Consider the following 14,368-nt stretch of genomic DNA (forward strand, 5'->3'; position numbering starts at 1 on the left):
TGCCCTCTTCTGGCTTTCCTCCTACCTCTCTGATCGTTCCTTCGCTGTGTCCTCTCATGACTCCTCTTCCCCTCCACTTCCACTAAAGGTAGGAGTTCCCCAAGGTTCTGTTCTTGGACCTCTCCTTTTCTCCCTATATACATCCTCTTTAGGTGAACTCATTAACTCCTTTGACCTCCAATATCATCTCTATGCAGATGATACTCAAATTTACCTTTCCACCCCTGAGCTCACCCCTGAGCTCCTTACCCATATCTCCAACTGTCTCTCTGCTGTCTCTTCGTGGATGTCCCAGCGCTTTCTTAAACTTAACATGTCTAAGACTGAGCTGATCATCTTCCCACCCTCTTCCACTACATCACTTTCCACAATTTCATTATCTATTGATGGCACAACTATCTCCTCTAGCCCCAAAGTGCGCTGTCTTGGAGTTATCCTAGACTCCTCCCTCTCCTTTAAACCGCACATTCAGCACCTCTCGCAGTCCTGCCGTTTTTACCTAAAAAATATCTCCAGGATTAGACCCTTCCTCACCCAGGATGCCAATAAAACCCTCATTAACTCACTGGTCATATCCAGATTGGACTACTGTAACCTTCTCCTAGCTGGCCTCCCAGTCTCTCACCTCTCTCCACTACAATCTGTTCTTAATGCTGCTGCGGCTCATCTTCCTCCTCAGACGTTCTACATCTGCTTCCCCTCTCCTTCAAGCCCTACACTGGCTCCCCTTCCCCTTCAGATGCCAATTCATGGTTCTTACATTCGCCTACAAAGCCCTCACCAAATCCTCTCCCGCATACATTTCTGACCTTCTCTCCCTTCACACTCCCACCCACCCACTTCGCTCAACTAATGCATGCCGCCTCTCTTCCCAACTGATTACTTCCTCCCACTCCCGCATCTGAGATTTTGCCCGTGCTGCTCCCTTCCTTTGGAATGCTCTCCCTCTCCCCATCAGACTCTCCACCTCTCTATAAATCTTCAAACAGGCTCTCAAGACCCTCTACTTTATCAAGGCCTTACAGCACTCATCCTAACCCACCTCATGGTCTTTCCTTCCTATCTTCCCCTTCTGTGTCACGCCTGTCTGTCTGCCCCTCCCCTTAGAATGTAAGCTCTCATGAGCAGGGACCTCTTCCCTCATGTGCTTCTCTTTACATTTTCTTCTACTCTCTACTCCCCATTAGGGCACCTAACACGGGACCGCCAACTCCCGGCAGCTTATTGTGAGTGCTTTAATCACTATTTCAGCAATGTATATAAGTTGTGTCCTTGTCCTGCACTGTAATATACTGTAAGTTACTTGTTTCTTGTTCACCTATTAGTTCCATGTACTATGTAAGGCGCTGCGGAACACTTGTGGCACCATATAAATAAAGGATAATAATAATAATAATAATCTCGGGTCGCTATAGTTGGTAGGCAGTTGGTGGTGTAGATCATCTAACACACCAGGCACAGTGCAGGGCGATCAGCCAGCGATATCGCTGGCTGATTGCTCTGTGTGTGTACGGAGCATTAGTCATGCCAAATAACAGTGCTTTTTGCAATGTCTGACAAAAATATGGTGGTAAAAACAAAGAGTACTCATTAGCTCTTAGTAAACTCTTCTGATGGTATGTATAGATATAGCCGCACTCATCTACAGCACGATGCGAGTGCATCGTGCCATGGATGGCGTGACTAGTGTGCATGCGCACGCTATAGACTTCAATGGGGAGAATTCCATCTGTGCCTAGAAGCAAGCCCACAGAGAGCTGCGCTATGCCGCAATGTGTGTGCCCATGCGCACGTATCGCGGCAACGATGTAGATGGCTACTTCTGTAATATTCACATAACATACCCATGAGCTTAACAGAAAGGGAGTCAGGGCCTGATTCAGAGCCGGACGCTATTTGCACTCTCTCGTTCAGAAAAAGGGTCCGGCAATTTAAATTGAGCGCTCGCTCTTTGCAGTCTGTTGACGCCTCTATGTCTGAGCGAGTGAACGAAACATGCGCTCGCTATTTTGAAAAGATGCCCCCTGGCTGCTCGCATCATACATCATCTCCGCTATTTATTAGATTAATCGAGTACATCGAAAGGCGTCTGAACTGCTCGCAGTGCTTGTGGTTGGATTTTCCTACCGCAATCATGCGAGCAGTTCAGGCTAAGAAACAACCAAGTGGCGTGGTCGATGACGCTACTTTGTTAATTATGCACACTCTTAAAACGCCCGTTTTGACCGTTTGTCACGCCTGCGTTTGGATCTCCACTCCCCGTTTTCAAGCACCTTCCCCTGTTACCACCCACAAACGCCTCATCCTGTCACTCAAATTAGCAGGCACTCGCAATTTTGCGAACACACGTTTACCAACCGCACTGACTGGTTGGCGCATGCGCATTACGACCCATACGCATGCACAGATGTGCGAACATCGCTCGGAGCGAACGAGCGGCCGCTTACGAGCGGATCTGAATCAGGCCCTCAGTGTCATGATACCAGGACATGTACAAGCAATTTGCTTGTGCCAAGTACAGTTTGTAACCAGAATTAACTAGTTGTGACTTCCATACCAAAGGCCTGATACTGAGGGCCTGATTCAGATCCGTTCGCGATCGCACAGCGCTCGTAAGCGGGTCGATGGCCCCCCACCGCGCATGCCGGAGCCGGCTCCGGTGTGTGGATGCGCGAGACCCGGCCAGCGACGGGTGCTCTGTCGCTACGGGTCTCACACCAAAGCGGGGCTGTCGATTTTGATTGACAGCTTGTCCAGGTTTAGAGGCGGGCAGGGGCAGTGGCTAGCCAAATGGAGGCATTCCTGAAGGAACGCCTGCCCTTTTGGGGGCGGCCCCACTGACATGACGAGTGATGTCAGAGGTGATCTTCCGGCTCTATTAGAGCCGAAAGCTCACTGGGGCTTGCGGGAACGAGACCCTACCACAAGGGTCTCATCGCAAGCCTGATTGTCACGATGGTTGTGACCATCGCGACCATCAACTGGCTGCTCGCTAAAGCTGTGGGTGGTCACCCACAGCTTATCGAGCGGCCAGGAGGCCGTCTTAAAAAAAAACAGGGACGCCCTGATTCAGAGCGGGCGCTCTCAAAGAGCGTCCGGCTCTGAATCAGGCCCTGAGTCCATTGAGTCCAAGTATTTTACGATTTTCCCTCAGCTGCGCATGCAGAAAAAAACACCTCACTCTCACAGGGCCTAATGTGAAATGGATGTTTCTTGGGTGGCAACTGGCTGGCAACCATGCAGAAGCATGGAACATATTTGTCTCATAGGAGTGTCATGGAAATGTTGTGTGCTTGTACAGTAGTCTGACTTCCATGCTCGGTTGCAGCATGCAGATGGAGATGGGATGCCTGTTACAGACAGATTATTTTGCACCCAGCATGGGGTGCTAATGGCGATTCTAATGATGATGGATACCACTGTGGGGGCAAAAACAGGAAGAAGATGCACAGAAACTCGCATAGATGAGGTAATACCAGCCTGACACCTCCCCCCCAGTGGCAAATGCAGCATTTCTAAAGGGGGGTTTCCAAATGCTTGACTTTAGAGCGAGTGTGCCCAGTACATGAAGAGGGCATAATTAGCACTTAACCAGCTTTTATATCTGTCATATATAGTGTATTGTTTTGTGTGTCATAATACCAGCATATACAGAACCAGCGATCGCAGTAAGTCATTAAATACGACAGTAGGGCCATCCTGCCTGAGCTGAGTGTTTTTATTTCAGATGTGGGCTCCATTCCAGAGCAATGGAGCAAGTCTGAAAGTCTGGGGGAGCAGCAGAAGAACCTAGTACTGCCCTGGATATATATGTACATATTGGTCTCGTTATGCACTGGATAGTGCATTATTATATGGTATTAATAAATAACTCTATTGATAGTCTATAGCAGTGCACCCCTAACAGTGCATGTTTTCCAGATCTCCTAGTTGGTGCGCAAGTGTATGTTAAAAGATCCACAAGTGGTGCTAATTATTAAATTTGTGATACTGAGTAGGTCATGCAGCACTAGTAAAATTCTAAATTACTATTTCTATTGTGGTCATGGTGTGGGCTGGGGAGGGGGAGTTTCCAGGCAACCGGATCCCCACTGCATTTGCCTATGCCCCCCCCCCCCCCGCAGTGCCATTTATATGGGAGTGTATTTTCTCACCCAATTAAATATCTGAATAAATAATGCTTTATATTAATTTTGCACAAACCTTTGCCCACTACAGTATAGCATTTATAAAGGAATGGTTATTTATCACACTGTAACATTGTAAATATCATACAGAAAGTCAGCACATTACGTCTACCTGTTTCTTTAGCCAATCCCAAACTTATCCATCTCACACTAAGGACACGATGTGTCAAACCTCAGTCATACCTCTAAAAATGCAGTTTTCGGAGGTTTGCTGTATACCCCATATGCATGAAAGTGCTCCGCAGTAGATATTAGAGATATCTGCTGTGGCCCTGAAGCACCACAGTCCCCATATAATGCAATGGGGCTGCAGTGAGTCAATATGCAGCAAGCTTGTTCCCGATAGGCAACGCCTATGGCCTTCTTAATGCAAAGATCAACTGAAAGGGATTTGAAACATCTCTCACTGATGCCCATGGCTTGCACATGCTCAGACTGATGGCTGAACATGTGCAGTCTGACTCCAGGAATACAAATAGTGCAGTCCTCAGGCAAAGGACAGATCCTATAGGAACAGCTTTCATTCGCATTTTTTAGTCGCATTTATTTTAGGGGTGTGCACCGGCCACTTTTCGTGTTTTGGTTTTGGATCTGGATCTTTCTTCGTGTTTTGGATCTGGATTGGTTTTGCCAAAACCACCCTTCCGTGTTTTGGGTTCTGGGTTTTGTGTTTTGGATCTGTATTTTTTTGAAAAAAAGCCTAAAAACCGCTAAAATCACAGAATTTGTGGGTTTTTCTGCTCCTATGCTATTATTAACCTCAATAACTTTAATTTCCACTCATTTCCAGTCTATTCTGAACACCTCACACCTCACAATATTGTTTTTATCGCCAAAAGATTGCACCGAGGTAGCTGGATGACTATGCTAAGCGACACGAGTGGGCAGCACAAACACGTGACCCATCTAGGAGTGATACTGCAGTGGCAGACAGGATGGCAGTTTGAAAAACTAGGCCCCAAACTGTACATAATGCAAAGAAAAAAAAGAGGTGCAAGATGGAATTGTCCTTGGGCCCTCCCACCACCCTTATGTTGTATAAACAGGACATGCACACTTTAACAAACCAATCATTTCAGCGCCAGGGTCTGCCACACGACTGTGGCTGAAATGATTGGTTCGTTTGGGCCCCCACAAAACAAGCTGGCAATTAATCTGTCCCTGCACAAACTGGCTCTACGGAGGCAAGATGTCATCCTCATCCTCCTCATCCACCGATTCCTCACCCTCTTTAGTGTGTACATCCTCATCCTCACAAAGTATTAACTCGTCCCCACTTGAATCCACCACCACAGGTCCCTCTGTACGTTCTGGAGGCTGGTCTCCCTGGAAGAGCTGATAATTCATTTTGATGAACATCATCTTCTCCACATTCTGTGGAAGCAACCTCCTACGCCTTTCGCTGACAAGGTTCCCGGCTGCACTAAACACTCTTTTGGAGTACACACTGGAGGGGGGGCAACTCAGGTAAAATAGAGCCAGTTTGTACAGGGGCCTCCAAATTGCCTCTTTTTCCTGCCAGTACAGGTATGGACTGTCTGACATGCCTACTTGGATGCTGTCACCGATGTAATCCTCCACCATTCTGTCAATGGTGACAGTATCATATGCAGTGACAGTAGACATGTCAGAAATTGTTGCCAGGTCCTTCAGTCCGGACCAGATGTCCAAACTTGGTCCTGCCTGCCCTGCATCACTGCCAGTGGGTTGCTTAGGATACCTAAGTTTTTTCCTGGCAGCCCCAGTTGCGGGAGAAAATGAAGGAGCTGTTGACATGTCACGTTCCGCTTCAGCTGACAGTGTGTTCACCAGCAGGTCTTTGCACCTCTGCAGGCTTGTGTCGGCCGGAAAGAGAGATACCACATAGGCTTTAAACCTAGGATCGAGCACGGTGGCCAAAATGTAGTGGTCTGATTTCAACAGATTGACCACCCTGGAATCCTGGCAAAGCAAATGAAGGGCTTCATCCACAAGTCCCACATGCCGAGTGGAATCGCTCCGTCTTAGCTCCTCCTTCACTTTCTCCAGCTGCTTCTGCAAAAGCCTGATGAGGAGAATGACCTGACTCAAGCTGGCAGTGTCTGAACTGACTTCACGTGTGGCAAGTTCGAAGGGCTGGAGAACCTTGCACAACACGGAAATCATTCTCCACTGCGCTTGAGTCAGGTGCATACCCCCTCCTTTGCCTATGTCATAGGTGGATGTATAGGCTTGAATGGCCTTTTGCTGCTCCTCCATCCTCTGAAGCATATAGAGGGTTGAGTTCCACCACGTCACAACCTCTTGCTTCAGGTGATGGCGGGTCAGGTTCAAGAGTGTTTGCTGGCGCTCCAGTCTTCGGCACGCAGTCGCTGAATGGCGAAAGTGGGCAGAAATTTTTCGGGCCACCCAAAGCGTCTCCTGCACGCCCCTGTCGCTTTTCAGAAAATTCTGCACCACCAAGTTTATTGTGTGAGCAAAACATGGGACGTGCTGGAATTTGCCCAGATGTAATGCCCGCACAATATTGGTGGCGTTGTCAGATATCACAAATCCCCAGGAGAGTCTAAGTGGGGTAAGCCACTGGGCGATGATTTCCCTCAGTTTCTCTAAGAGGTTGTCGGCGGTGTGCCTCTTACTGAAACCGGTGATACACAGCGTAGCCTGCCTTGGAACGAGCTGGCGTTTCTGAGATGCTGCGACTGGTGATGCTGCTGCTGTTGCTGCGTAAGGTGATACATCTACCCAGTGGGCTGTCACAGTCATATAGTCCTTAGTCTGCCCTGTTCCACTTGTCCACATGTCCGTGGTTAAGTGGACATTGGGTACAACGGCATTTTTCAGGACACTGAGGACACTTTTTCTGACATTTCTGTACAGTCTCGGTATCGCCTGCCTAGTGAAGTGGAATCTAGACGGGATTTGGAACCGGGGACACACTACCTCCATCAATTGTCTAAATCCCACTGCACTAATGCCGGATACCGGACGCACGTCTAACACCAACATAGCAGTCAAGGCCTCAGTTATACGTTTTGCTTCAGGATGGCTGCTGTCGTACTTCATCCTCCTCGCTAAGGACTGTTGGAGGGTCAATTGTTTAGTAAAAGTAGTGGTGTTCCTACTTCCTCTCTGGGATGATGAACGACTCCCAGCAGCAGCAACAGCAGGAGGCGTAGCAATGCAGGATCCTCCGGAGGAATCCGGGATAGGAGAGTCAGTCATGCCAGTGACATGGCCTGCAGGACTACTTCCGATCCTGACTAAGGAGGAAATTGACGAGGAGGGAGTTGACGGTGTGGTCTGCAGGCGCTTGGATACAACAGGACAACGGGATTTAGGTGTCCCTGGACTGCTTACGGTCTTAGCCAAAGTTTCTGAACTTGACAGTAACTTATTATGAATGCGCTGCAGGTGCCGTATAAGGGAGGATGTTCCTAGGTGGTTAACGTCCCTACCCCTACTTATTCCACCTTTACATAAGGTACATACGGCAAGACAGTTGTTGTCCGGATTTGGATAGAAATATTGCCAGACCAAAGAGGTGGAATGTTTGGTCTTCTGCCCAGGCATGACCGTGATGGGCTTTTTCATCCCACGGACAACAACTGTCTCCCCCGGAGCCTGATTTAAACAAACCACATCACCATCAGAATCCTCCTCGCCAACTTCCTCCTCAGCGCCAGCTACACCAGTATCCTCATCCTGTTGTACTTCAACAGTGACATCTTCAATTTGCATATCAGCAAGTGGACTGTGGGTGCTCCTTTCAGCACTTTCAGGGTGTGTGCAAATGGTGGAAAGAGCCACCTCTTCCCGTCCAGTGCTGGGAAGGTCAGGCATCGCAACCACCACCACACTTGGACTCTCCTTGGGGATTTGTGATATCTTCTTAGAAAGCACAGTTCTTTGCTGTGCTTTTGCCAGCTTAACTCTTTTGATTTTTTTAGTGGGAGGAGGGCTTCCATCGTCATGTGAAGCTGAACCACTAGTCATGAACATACTAGGGATCGACCTTAGCCGTTCCTTGCCACTCCGTGTCGGAAATGGCATATTGGCAAGTTTACGTTTCTCTACAGCTGATTTAAATGTTTTTTTCAAGGTCATTTTCCTGAACTTTGTCATTTGGGATTGTATGTGCCCTCTATTATGACATTGGGCATCGGCCTTGGCAGACGACGTTGATGGCATGTTATCGTCTATGTCATGACTAGTGGCAGCAGCTTCAGCACTAGGAGGAAGTGGTTCTTGATCTTTCTCTATTTTATTTTTATCGGAGAAAGTTTGGTCCTCCATTTATGTTATATCGATTTGATATATACGTGCGGCTAAACACAGAAAATATTTTTTTATTTTTGCTGGAGAGTAGTGCACTTTGTGGGTTACACCAGCCTTTAAGAAATGAGCCAGCTGGCTCTTTACTTATGGGACACAGGCGCACGCTTGGCGCTGCTCCTTTGTTGATGCACGTGCGGCTACTGCACACACAATTCACAAACACAGAAAATATATATTTTTTTGGTTTGGACTGGAGTGTACTTTGGGGGTTACAGCACCCTTTAATGGTCAAGCCAGCCGGCCCTTTACTTATGGGACACAGGCGCACGCTTGGCACTACTCTGTTGATGCACGTGCGGCTACTGCTACTACACACACAATTCACAAACACACAAAAAATATAATTTTTTTAGCACTTGGGGGGAGCACCCCTGATGGACAGAGCACCCCCTGGACAACACTACAGCAACCCTTTAGGACTGGGACACTGCACAGGACTTTGGAGTGGACACAGCCCCTATGGAGAACTGACTGCACAACACAGTCCAGCCAGCCCCTATAGACTTTGAAGTAGTGGACACAGCCCCTATTAACAACAGCAGCACAGCACAACACTACTCTGCACTACACTACACTACACAGCCCAGCCAGCCCTAACTCCCACCCTCCCTCTTCACTGTCCACAGCCGAGTGACGCGGGTACCTTATATAGGTTCCAAAACCCGCGATACTCGGAAGGCGGGATGATGACGTTTTGCCTCGATTTCAGATCTGAGTCAGGCGGGAATAGTCGAGCCTGACTCGGATCTGCCTCGGATCGGGGGGGCTCGGGGGGGTTCAGATTTTAGAAATCCGAACCCGCTCACCCCTAATTTATTTATTACCAGTTTTTTATATAGCGCACACATATTCCACAGAGCTTTACAGAGAATATTTGGCCATTCACATCAGTCCCTGCGCCAGTGGTGCATACAATCCAAATCTTACAATCTGAATTCCCATACACACTTGGGATAATTTTGTTGGGAGCCAATTAACCAATGGTGTGAAATGTGAATAAATGTTGCTAAGCATGCGATAAATGGCAGGATATATCACATGCAATATGTGATGCATGGTACAATCCGCCTATAGCCTGGGGGACACATGGACTCCCTTCCTCTCACTGCTATCCTGCTTTCGACAGGCACTCACAATGACAAAATCCACAATTTTTAGGTAGCTCAGTAGCTTCCAAAGTGCTGGGCTCACCCCTATTGTGACGGAAAACTGACGGTCATGCCCTAAACTGTCTACAAACAGGGGGCCTGACCTGGTGGACTTGAGACAATGCCCCATTTTGAGTGTGTGCCTTCTGTGCACCCAAGGAGTCCCACTATGGAAATCTAACATTTTGGGAGGTGCTCATATGGCTCCCCATATGTATGAATAGGTATTTAGCCAGGCTCCGGGCAACAGAAAGTTGCCTGAACAACTTTGCTAGTGATTACTTGTTGTTGCAGCATTCCAGGTTCCATGCTCCTTTCTTCTAGTGTATAATTCCTTGTGTTATTCTACAGTGTGTGTACCCAGTACGTCACCTGACTGCTAAGTCCTAGTGCCATTCTCCTCTACCAGTCTTGCGTTTGGATCAACAGTCTGTGTACTCAGTACGTCATCTGAGTACTAACCCCTAGTGCCATTTTCCTGTACCAGTCCTGCTTCTGGATCAACAATCTGTGTACTCCATACGTCACCTGACTGCTAACTCCTAATGCCATTCACCTCTACCAGTCCTTCGTCTGGATCAACAGTCTGTGTACTCAGTACGTCATCCGAGTACTAACCCCTAGTGCCATTTTCCTGTACCAGTCCTGTGTCTGGATCAACAGTCTGTGCACTTTGTACGTTACCCGACTGCAAACTCCTAATGCCATTCTCCTCTACCAGTCCTGTGTCTGGATCAACAGTGTGTATACTCAGTATGTCACCAAGAATTGACTCCTAGTCCCAGTGAGAACTAGGTGGTGACAGGTTGCAGCCCAGGATCGGCCATGACTCACCTCAGCGCTGGCTTCCCCTGACCTCCTGGGCAGTCAGAAACTAGGTGCAGCAGTGAGTGACTCACTGAGGAGTATTCCTGGGGTCTGCTAGGACATCCATGTGTTGCTCCGTGGTTTGGTTCCTGCGGTTACTATCATGGATGCAGCCTTGACAGTCTACATCATCTGATTAGCCCTTTACCCAATGGTAACATTGGTTGCTGTCAGCTGACACCATCCTCCAATGGATCGCTAACTTAGGTTATTTAGCCCGGGGTCCGGGCAACAGGAAGTTGTCGGAACAACTTCACTACTTCAAGGGATTACTTGCTGTTGCAGCTTTCCAGGCTCCATGCTCCTTTGTTCTAGTCTATTATTCCTAAAGTTATTCTACAGTGTGTGTATTCAGTACGTCATCTGAGTACTGACTCCCAGTGCCATTCACCTGTACCGTTCCTGCATCTGGATCAACGTGTGTGTACTCAGTACGTCACCCAAGTATCAACTCTTAGTGCCATTCTCCTGTAGCAATCCTGCTTCTGGATCAACAGTGTGTGTACTCAGTACATCACCCAAGTATTGACTCCTAGTTTGATTCTCCTGTGCTTTCCCTGTGTTCTTCTGTTTCCCACTTGTACCGGATACCTGACTAAAGGGCTGTGACCTGCCTGCTGGGTGCAGCTTAAACCCATATCCCGATTGGAGGGGTCACTGGTGAACACCTCCCAGTAGGTTAGACTCTGCACCTTTGGTCAAGTCTAGCCAACATCCGGTATTCATGGATGAGGAAGACATATATCTGGGCCCCTCGCCTCCATTTCCTTCCCCAACCTAGCACCCCGACTTCTAAACCATCTGTGGAAGTTCTTCTGAGCCTAAACATGACAGGAGGGTTCTCACTATTATAGATTTGTGCTGGACAGACATCAGGGTTATACTATAGGTGACTAGCTTCAACCAAATAATTAAAATAATGATATAGAAATGATGTTCTTGCTCTCTTATGATGACAACTTACACCAGGTTTCAATGGTAATAACTCAGGGCTGGTTGAGAACAAATAACATATACTGTCTGTGACGGCTCAGGATACAACAGGGATCATATGTGTGGAACTCTAAATTAGAATTGTTGCATAAATTACAACTTGACCAATAAGCTGCACTGTTATATATATATATATATATATATATGTATATATATATATATATATATATATATATTTATTTACTGTAATTATTATTTGTATTTACTTTGTTTTTACAGGTCGTTGGATATGTTGTTGAATCACTTCTCCTTTTGATAAATCTGCTGCTGTTCTCTGTATTCTGTTATGTCTCCTGTTGTATATGTCCTTCTGTACCACAAACTGATCCCCCCGGTAAGAGAAGGATGGATGTGAATGCAAATGTAACATAAGTATTGTCAGAGGAGAATGTGCCTAGTGATGCCACTTGCTGGGGATGGCAGTGAAATGCTTATTCTTTTACTGTCAGTGCAAAATTTTCCCGTAACTACAAAATATTTCCATTATAAAGCACCGTATTCCATCTTGAGTGTGAATGTGGAAGGATAGGACAGGTTACCATACAGGGGACATATTCTGAATATACAGGAAAAAGGATAGACCAATCAGCTTGTGTCCACGCCTGGGGTCTGGCCAATCAGCAGATGTTCCTGCTAGGGGTGTGCACCGGCCACTTTTCGTGTTTTGTGTTTTGGTTTTGGATCTGGATCTTTCTTCGTGTTTTGGATCTGGATTGGTTTTGCCAAAACCACCCTTCCGTGTTTTGGGTTCTGGGTTTTGTGTTTTGGATCTGTATTTTTTTGAAAAAAAGCATAAAAACAGCTAAAATCACAGAATTTGTAGGTTTTTCTGCTCCTATGCTATTATTAACCTCAATAACCTTAATTTCCACTCATTTCCAGTCTATTCTGAATACCTCACACCTCACAATAGTGTTTTTATGTCCAAAAGGTTGCACCGAGGTAGCTGGATGACTATGCTAAGCGACACGAGTGGGCGGCACAAACACGTGACCCATCTAGGCATGAAACTGCAGTGGCAGACAGGATGGCATTGAAAAACTAGGCCCCAAACTGTACATAATGCAAAGAAAAAAAAGAGGTGCAAGATGGAATTGTCCTTGGGCCCTCCCACCCACCCTTATGTTGTATAAACAGGACATGCACACTTTAACAAACCAATCATTTCAGCGCCAGGGTCTGCCACACAACTGTGGCTGAAATGATTGGTTCGTTTGGGCCCCCACAAAACAAGCTGGCAATTTATCTGTCCCTGCACAAACTGGCTCTACGGAGGCAAGATGTTATCCTCATCCTCCTCATCCACCGATTCCTCACCCTCTTCAGTGTGTACATCCTCATCCTCACAGAGTATTAATTCGTCCCTGCTGGAACCACAGGTCCCTCTGTACGTTCTGGAGGCTGGTCTCCCTGGAAGAGTTGATAATTCATTTTATGAACATCATCTTCTCCACATTTTGTGGAAGCAACCTCCTACGCCTTTCGCTGACAAGGTTCCCGGCTGCACTAAACACTCTTTCGGAGTACACACTGGAGGGGGGGCAACTCAGGTAAAATAGAGCCAGTTTGTACAGGGACCTCCAAATTGCTTCTTTTTCCTGCCAGTACAGGTACGGACTGTCTGACATGCCTACTTGGATGCTGTCACCGATGTAATCCTTTAACAGACAGACGCACGCTTGTCGCTGCTGCTTTGAGGATTCAAGTGCGGCTACAGCCCACACAATTCACAAAGACAGAATAAAAAAAAGAATATTTTTATTGTTTGTGGAGCACACTTTGAGGGTTACACCACCCTTTAACAGACAGACGCACGCTTGTCGCTGCTGCTTTGAGGATGCAAGTGCGGCTACAGCCCACACAATTCACAAAGACAGAAAAAAGAAGAAGAATATTTTTATTGTTTGTGTAGCACACTTTGAGGGTGTCACCACCCTTTAACAGACAGACGCACGCTTGTCGCTGCTGCTTTAAGGATGCAGGTGCGGCTACAGCCCACACATTTCACAAAGACCGAAAAAAAAAGAACAATATTTTAATTGTTTGTGTAGCACACTTTGAGGGTGTCACCACCCTTTAACAGACAGACGCACGCTTATCGCTGCTGCTTTAAGGATGCAGGTGCGGCTACAGCCCACACAATTCACAAAGACAGAAAAAAGAAGAATATTTTTATTGTTTGTGTAGCACACTTTGAGGGTGTCACCACCCTTTAACAGACAGACGCACGCTTGCCGCTGCTGCTTTGAGGATGCAGGTGGAATCTAGATGGGATTTGGAACCGAGGACACACTACCTCCATCAATTGTCTAAATCCCACTGCACTAATGTCGGATACCGGACGCAAGTCTAACACCAACATAGCAGTCAAGGCCTCAGTTATACGTTTTGCTTCAGGATGACTGCTGTCGTACTTCATCCTCATCGCTAGGGACTGTTGGAGGGTCAATTGTTTAGTAAAAGTAGTGATGTTCCTACTTCCTCTCTGGGATGATGAACAACTCCCAGCAGCAGCAACAGCACTAGGAGGAAGTGGTTCTTGATCTTTCCCTATTTAATTTTTATCAGAGAAAGTTTGGTCCTCCATTTATGTTATATTGATATATATACGTGCGGCTAAAGCGCACACAAACACAGAAAATATTTTTTTATTTTTGCTGGAGAGTAGTGCACTTTGTGGGTTACACCACCCTTTAAGAAATGAGCCAGCCGGCTCTTTACTTATGGGACACAGGCGCACGCTTGGCGCTGCTCCTTTGTTGATGCACGTGCAGCCACAGTGCACACAAGTCACAAACACAGAAAATATATATTTTTTTGGTTTGGAGTGTACTTTGGGGGTTACAGAACCCTTTA

At 47.0% G+C, this 14,368-nt stretch overlaps 1 long non-coding RNA gene across 1 annotated transcript in view; it reads left to right on the forward strand.

Annotated features, from left to right (window-relative positions):
• LOC148522931 (uncharacterized) overlaps positions 1–14,368 on the forward strand; it is a 41,786-nt gene that overhangs the window by 22,905 nt on the left and 4,513 nt on the right. The window contains exon 3 of the long non-coding RNA XR_015878484.1: positions 11,732–11,846. This is a non-coding gene — a long non-coding RNA (uncharacterized LOC148522931). The remainder of the gene's footprint in view (positions 1–11,731; positions 11,847–14,368) is intronic.

This window comes from Taudactylus pleione, unplaced genomic scaffold (genome assembly GCF_031769625.1).
Source record: "Taudactylus pleione unplaced genomic scaffold, aTauple2 ptg000136l, whole genome shotgun sequence".
NCBI classification, from domain to species: domain Eukaryota; kingdom Metazoa; phylum Chordata; class Amphibia; order Anura; family Myobatrachidae; genus Taudactylus; species Taudactylus pleione.